Consider the following 7405-nt stretch of genomic DNA (forward strand, 5'->3'; position numbering starts at 1 on the left):
ACTGAATTTCTAGAATTACTACTAGAGTGAAAAACACAAATCAGCTCAAGAAAAGAGGGTTATGCCAAGAGAGAACATCTTAAAGATTTTGTTTTCTCGACCAGCAAACTTGCAATTCTTGAAGAAACTAAAATTAATTCATGCAAAGCAAAATCTCCCAAGAAACATTCTACAGAGAGAAAATAAAACTCTGAGGAATATTAGGAATGGTATTGTTAAGGTCATCCTCACCCAGGAAGATCAGGTTTCTGTAGTTTTCTAACATCACATCCCTATACAAATTTTGCCGACTGGGGTTTAAATATTCCCCCTCCTCCAGAGAATTCTATGGCTTCATATCTGAATGTTAAGGGTCCCTTACAAAACACATATTTACCAAGTGATCATGGTCTCAATTTGACTACAGGTGAAATGAGTTTTTAAAAAAAACACTAGTTTTGGTGGGGCACGGTGGCTCACTTCTGTAATCCCAGCACTTTGGGAGGCTGAGGCAGGTGGATCACAAGGTCAGGAGTTCGAGACCAGTCTGGCCAACATGGTGAAACCCCGTCTCTACTAAAAATACAAACATTAATGCCGGGCGCGGTGGCTCACGCCTGTAATCCCAGCACTTTGGGAGGCCGAGGCGGGTGGATCACGAGGTCAAGAGATCGAGACCATCCTGGTCAACATGGTGAAACCCCGTCTCTACTAAAAGTACAAAAAATTAGCTGGGCTTGGTGGCGCGTGCCTGTAGTCCCAGCTACTCGGGAGGCTGAGGCAGGAGAATTGCCTGAACCCAGGAGGCGGAGGTTGCGGTGAGCCGAGATCGAGCCATTGCACTCCAGCCTGGGTAACAAGAGCGAAACTCCGTCTCAAAAAAAAAAAAAAAAAAAAAAAAAAAAAAAAAATACAAACATTAGCTGGGCATAGTGGCACATGTCTGTAATCCCAACTACTCGGGAAGCTGAGGCAGAAGAATTGCTTGAACCCAGGAGGTGGAGATGGCAGTGAGTCAAGATCATGCCATTGCACTCCAGCCTGGGCAACAGAGCAAGACTCTGTCTAAAAAAAAGAAAACAAGTTTTGACTTATGTGATAACTGGAATTATCTAATAAAATTTTTAACACAGTAGTACTCTCTAAACCATTATATGACTGAGAAAAAATCACGGCATGCCAGCAATTTTTGCAGAATGGAAATATGGGCCACACCGACTTACTCTTACCAAACCCAAGCAGAGCAGGCCCTGTGATCTTCATTTGGAACAAAAGGTGAACTCACATTTTATTAAAGTATTTGGAAGCCTACATGCTTGACCCTGGTCTCACTGTAGAATCATGTGAGGCACTTAATTTAAAAACAGATGTTTCCAGACAAAACAACAGATAGAATCTGTGGAAAGAACACAGGTGATGGTATCTCTTCAAAATGGTCAGGTAATCCTATTAGAATACTGGGCAGAGAATCATTTAACTAAGCAATGCCTCTAAGCTTCAATGTGCATATAAATGTTTTGGTATTTCAGGCCTCACTGTAAGTTACATAATGCTGCAGGTTTGGAAAGGGTCCATGAATTAGCTTCTTTTAACAAGTTCCCTGTTAATGCAGATGCTGCTCCTTCTAAAGCCATTATAGTAGCACTCAGGTAGAGAAAGCAAGGACAGCACACAGAGCCCCTTACTCCAACATCCTTATCACAACACGAATCCTTTTCATCCAAAGAAAGAACCACCAATCACCATTGTAAAACACAACATTCTTTGCAACCCCTTGAAAGATTACAGAGGCTGGAGATGGTGGCAATGTCTGAGTAAATATGCATTTGGAAAACAACATGTGCTCATGCATTAATGCAATGTTTATGCAGAATGCACTATGTGCTCAGGAGTATGTCACAGAGCACTGCACTAGAAACCTCATATTATATAAGTTTTTGTTTTTTTAAGACACTGGGACATTGGTACTAAGCGTTCCATAATATTCAGCATTTAAGTACGTGGTCCAGCATTTCTTCTTCTGTTTCCCTATTACTAATTTTAAAAAGAAAATATATAGAATAATAGCTCAATATAAATAGATGGGCAAAATATAGAAAGGAAGTGTTAAGTGCAGTCCAGAGGGATTTTTAACTTTTGCGTTGTATTTTATTGAGACTTGTGAAGAAACTACTAAAAATTCAGGGATGGAGAACAGGTTGCTGGATGGCATGTCTAGAAACACCAGCTTTAATTTTTAAAAAAAAGATTTTAAGTTCCAAAGTATGTAGGTTTTTTTCCATTTATCTGCTTCTGGGTTTCAGAAAATTGTGAGCACCAGCTCTGGAGAGGCAGTAGGGGCAGCCACTCCAAACTCTGACCTCCTTTAAGCAGTTCTGTCAAAGATTCCAGTGTGGGGTCAGACTGGGACGAGGCTCAGCATCGGGTGAATCTGGGCAGAGTTGGGGCAGAGAGTGGACTCTAGGCTTCTGATCTCTATGCTGCTAAGTAAAAGCAATATAAAGAATAACAACTTCACGAATGGCCCTTCAGAAGGTAGCATAAAATTTGTGTAACAATAAAGGAAATAAAAGGAAAATGATCCAAATGAAGTGTAAGTTCCCTGTGCACCTCCCATCCTTGTACTAATCACATGATGCTAAATTCAACCATGTATTCATGTGCTCTAGACTGCAAGTTTCTAGATGGTTGGGGCATGACAGCTTCATCTGTTTTACTAATAGCCATATGAAAGGGAAGCAATTTGTGGGTGTTGAACAATGAGAACACATGGACTCAGGGAGAGGAGCATCACACACTGGGGGCAGTAGGGGAGGGGTAGGGGAGAGACAGCAGGGGGTGGGGAGGGAGGGGAGGATGGGGAGGGTGGGGACGGATAACATGGGGAGAAATGCCAGATATCATATGCACCTAAAGTAAAATAAATAAATTAAAAAAAAAAAAAGGGAAGCAATTTACTGATTGACCAGTTTGAGCATCCAGATCTATTTATTTTTTGCCAAAGAACCAGAGCAATTCCCATCCTAGTACAAACCAAAAAGAATGTTTCTGTGAGGAGAGAAACAAACCCTGGATGAGTCAGTGTTCTTCCTCTGAAACAGGAGCAGAATTGGATTTTGTTATAAGCCTGCCCCCAGCCTGCACAGGACATCCTCAAATGTCTCAAACACTCACAAATGCTGGTGAGAGTGTCTTCCCTGATCCTGGGCTGATGCTCCCCAGAGTGATACAGGCAGGAGACTCGGGATGACTTTGTAGACTACAAATAATAAGTGAAACGGCCCCAGTGAACTGTAGACCCTGGATTCAGATGTGATAGTCCTTGTCCCTGATGAGCTAACTCTGGAGTGAGGGAAAAGAAAGAAATACTCTACTCCAGTAACACAGTTGACAAGGAGGCATAGTTGTGATTATGGCTCTGGATATTTTGTGGCCCTAACCTCCCACTGCTCAGGTGCTTGTTTAACAGATTCTACCACAGGATTCTGTTGACACCAGAAGCTCCTCACACAGCTGTAGCAGGACTCTGGAAACAAGATCTGGAAATCGCAAAGGGCTCCACTCTAAAAACAAAGCTTAAGATGTCTATGTTGATCTCTCATGGTGCAGAAAATATCTTCTGTGAGTTTTCTGTACATCTTCAACCCAAAGTCTGGCCCTGTCTTGTGAATCCAAGGCAGACACCAGCTTTTATGTGCAGAATTTAGGTGGAATCAAAGTGACTCTCCCTTCTTAGAGTTTACAGCAAGCCAACTAAAACCAGGAGAGATCCTCTCACGGAGGTTTTCTCAACACATTGTAAAAAGTATTTTGGCCTAAAAGGAAACGGCTGGGGTAAACCTAGGTAGAGAGTTTATTTGGGCTAAAGCTTAAAGATTGCAATCCTGGCATATAAAGTTCCCCTGAATATACACTCCAATTGGAAGCAGTTGTAAGTGTATTTTTAAAGGCAAAAAGGAAGGCAGAGAGGGTAATGATACAAAGTTGTCAGAAATTCTTATTGTTTTATATAAATAACATTATTGATTGGCTATACATTGTTATGCTCTTGGGTGTGGGTTCTAGAGTCAAGTGTGACATTATTGGCTTGTAGCAATAGCAACCAATTTTAAAAAACAAAGAGGAGAGCAGACTATAACTCTGGTCTCATTTTAACATATCTCTGGGTCTGATAATTAAAATAACTTGTATTTCTCAAATAAAAGTTCTTTTCTTCCCTCAAATCACAGGATGTGAATTCAGAATTTGGAACTACACATTTATCTCTTATGAGACTGGTGAGCTATGAACATTTGTGAGCATCTGGACAAGAGGAGGGAGGAAGGTAAATTCTCATGTTTAATCAACACACATGTGTGAGCCTCGTTGGGGATCTGGGACCCTATGATCCTTGAATCAGTGTCAGACGTGAAGATGTCAGGAGCACTGAAAGGGTGGAATAATTGATTACTGTTCTAAAAAGTTATTTTTGCAGAAATCTAACTACTCCAGAAGGGACTGTGGATCTTAAGTAGAAGGAGAAACCACTGTTTACAGATTTGGGGAGCACTTTGCTATACTTTGTGCACTTTGCTGCACAATTATGGGTTGTGACTGGGAACTTGAGAAAGAAAGACCCCTCTAAAATGAAACCTGTTGGGCACCTTGTGTATAACCTCTGGTAATTCTGGACAGTGTGGAAAATATAACTAGAAACAAAAACATCTCTAACCCTAAAAAACTCTTAACAATAATACAACAAGAAAACTATTTTGTTATATTAAAATAAAATGTAATGTGTATCACAGGCAATCTACTAAGAGGCTGCAAACACAGAAAGGTCACCAAAATTAGTTTCCAAGTAGAAGACTTGACAGCACCATTTGTCATTCATAGTTTATAATCATCTCACCTAGTAATCTGGGAGGTCATCTGGGTTTTCTAATTGGTAGCATTCAAAGAAAAAACAAAATTTTTGCCAGGCATGGTGGCTTAGGCCTGTAATCCCAGCACTTTGGGAGGCCAGGGTGGGCAGATCACCTGAGGTTGGGAGTTCGAGACCAGCCTGACCAACATTGAGAAATTTCTGTCACTATTAAAAATACAAAATTAGCCAGGCATGGTGGTGCATGCCTATAATCTCAGCTACTCCGGAGGCCGAGGCAGGAGAATCCCGGGAGGCGGAGGTTGCGGTGAGCTGAGATTGCTCCATTGCACTTCAGCCTGGGCAACAAGAGCAAAACTCTGTTTAAAAAAAAAAAAAATCACATCTTCATGACAGAAAGTACTTTTGCAATGTAGAGCCACGTACCTGCTGAAGGGAGCCTTCTACTCTCCTGCACAAACTGTGGAATAGATAGGGTGTATATTCTTGCTATTTACATTTTGAAACAGCTTCCAGTTCCTAAAGGCAATTCTGAGTCAAAATAGACAAATGAAATGTTCAACTAACACAAATGATTTACATATATATTTCAAAGAAGTAGAGGAAATATTTAAATATAAAAGTTTTCAAATTAAGTGCCTTATGAAAATAGAAAACAGCAAAAAATCTTCCCTTATTTTAAAGAGAAAGCATTAAGCCTCTTCCTAATTTGTATCTGTACTAAAAATATAAAAAATAGCTGGGCGTGGTGGGACCCACCTGTAGTCCAGGTACTTGGAAGGCTGAGGTTGCAGTGAGCTGAGATCATGCCACTGCACTCCAGCCTGGGCAAGAGTGAGACCCTACCTCAAAATAAATAAACAAACAAACAAACAAATAAAAGTTCTTTTCTGCCATTTTTTGAGATTCTCAAAGATCTTATATGGTTGGTATTATTCTCGTTACAATATTTCTTTAGGATTAAGTAACTTCATACCTAAATCTACATTTGTTTTATTTGACAAAGTTTAGACAGAGCCCCAGGACAGTAACAACAATTCTATCCTCAAAAAGAGGCTCCCCACCCCCTTCTATCCCAACTTTAACTGCATCTGACTTTGAGTCCCCAGCTTTCCAAGGCTCTGCAGCTTCTCTCAGTATAAACGGTTCTTCCATGGCTGAGGTGTGTAGGCTGGGACACATGCAAGGGTGGCTCATCAGCAAAAGACCAACCAACTTGGTGTTCAATGACCTCCTCTTGCGGGCTCAAGATTGGCCCTAGCTTGAAGTCACTGGGTTTGGGCTTCCATTTTCCAATCAGGGTAGTTCACTTGATTTTATATTTTAAAAAATAGTGTTTGAATAATCTAGCAAAATTACTCAAACTCAGTGCTTATGAAAGAGAATTAAATTGTAAGGCATTTACATTTTATATCTCAAGAACAAGAAAACAACAAAAACAAGTGTCTATCCCTTTCAGACAAATAAACACATGACTTTTTTTTTTTTTTTTTTTTTTTTTTTTTATGTCAGTCTCCGTAGAGACTGTCAAAAATTGCCAGTGCCGACTGTATTGCAAATCGTCACGGCGGGCCATCGGGAAAAGTTTTCAATTAGCAATAATCACGCCTTGGATAAACCTCATTGGCTATGATACTGCCACTGCGCAAAGCTAACACATCACTTATTTCTATAAAAAAATTATTTAACAGGCCCGACACAGTGGTTCACGCCAGTAATCCCAGCACTTTGGGAGGCCAAGGTGGGTGGATCACGAGGTCAAGAGATAGAGACCAGCCTGGCCAACATGGTGAAACCCCGTCTCTACTAAAAATACAAAAATTAGCTGGGTGTGGTGGGACGCGCCTGTAGTCCCAGCTACTTGGAAGGCTGAGGTGGAAGAATCGCTGGAACCCAAGAGGCGGAGGTTGCAGCGGGCCGAGATTGTGCCACTGCACTCCAGCCTGGTGACAGAGCAAGACTCGGTCTCAAAAACCAAAAGAGAGAGAGGAAAAAAGAAAAATTAGCTGGGCATGGTGGTGCACCTGTAGTCCCAGCTACTCTGGAGGCTGAGGCAGGAGAATTGCTTGAACCCGAGAGGCGGAGATTGCAGTGAGCCGAGATCGTGCCATTGCACCCCAGCCTGGTGCCTGGTGACAGAGCAAGACTCTTGTCTCCAAAAAAAAAACTGCATTAAACTTAGTCAGATGACATGCGATAGAAAAGAGATTCATATGTTCTTATGGAAATGTATTTATTTTCAATAGCCCTAATAGGAGATATATTTCCTATTTTTCCCTGGTAGCATTCTCAAACTAAACCCTGGGATTGTTTGAAATCACCCCCAAAAAAGGACAGACCAGAGAAACAACTACACTCACTTTTGTGAGGAAAAAAGTAAATAAGAATTTTTAACAAATAAAATATATGACCTTTATATATTTTTTAAATTCACCTCTTTGATGCCCTTTGTAAACTTGTTCTTACCTTTTGAGCTCTCTTGATAAAATTCAATTTATAGTTAATGAAAACCCAAGATAGAAATAAGTGAACATGGCCGGGCGCGGTGGCTCACGCCTGTAA

The 7405-nt window shown here is 40.9% G+C and overlaps 1 non-coding gene across 1 annotated transcript; it reads right to left on the reverse strand.

Annotated features, from left to right (window-relative positions):
* Positions 1-6355: 6355 nt before the first annotated feature.
* On the reverse strand, positions 6356-6496 carry LOC119469155. The gene has a single exon (XR_005197974.1). It is a non-coding gene; the product is annotated as a U4 spliceosomal RNA (small nuclear RNA).
* Between the last annotated feature and the right edge of the window lie 909 nt (positions 6497-7405).

The sequence above is a fragment of the Cebus imitator genome, unplaced genomic scaffold (genome assembly GCF_001604975.1).
Source record: "Cebus imitator isolate Cc_AM_T3 unplaced genomic scaffold, Cebus_imitator-1.0 Scaffold581, whole genome shotgun sequence".
Classification (NCBI taxonomy): Eukaryota; Metazoa; Chordata; class Mammalia; order Primates; family Cebidae; genus Cebus; species Cebus imitator.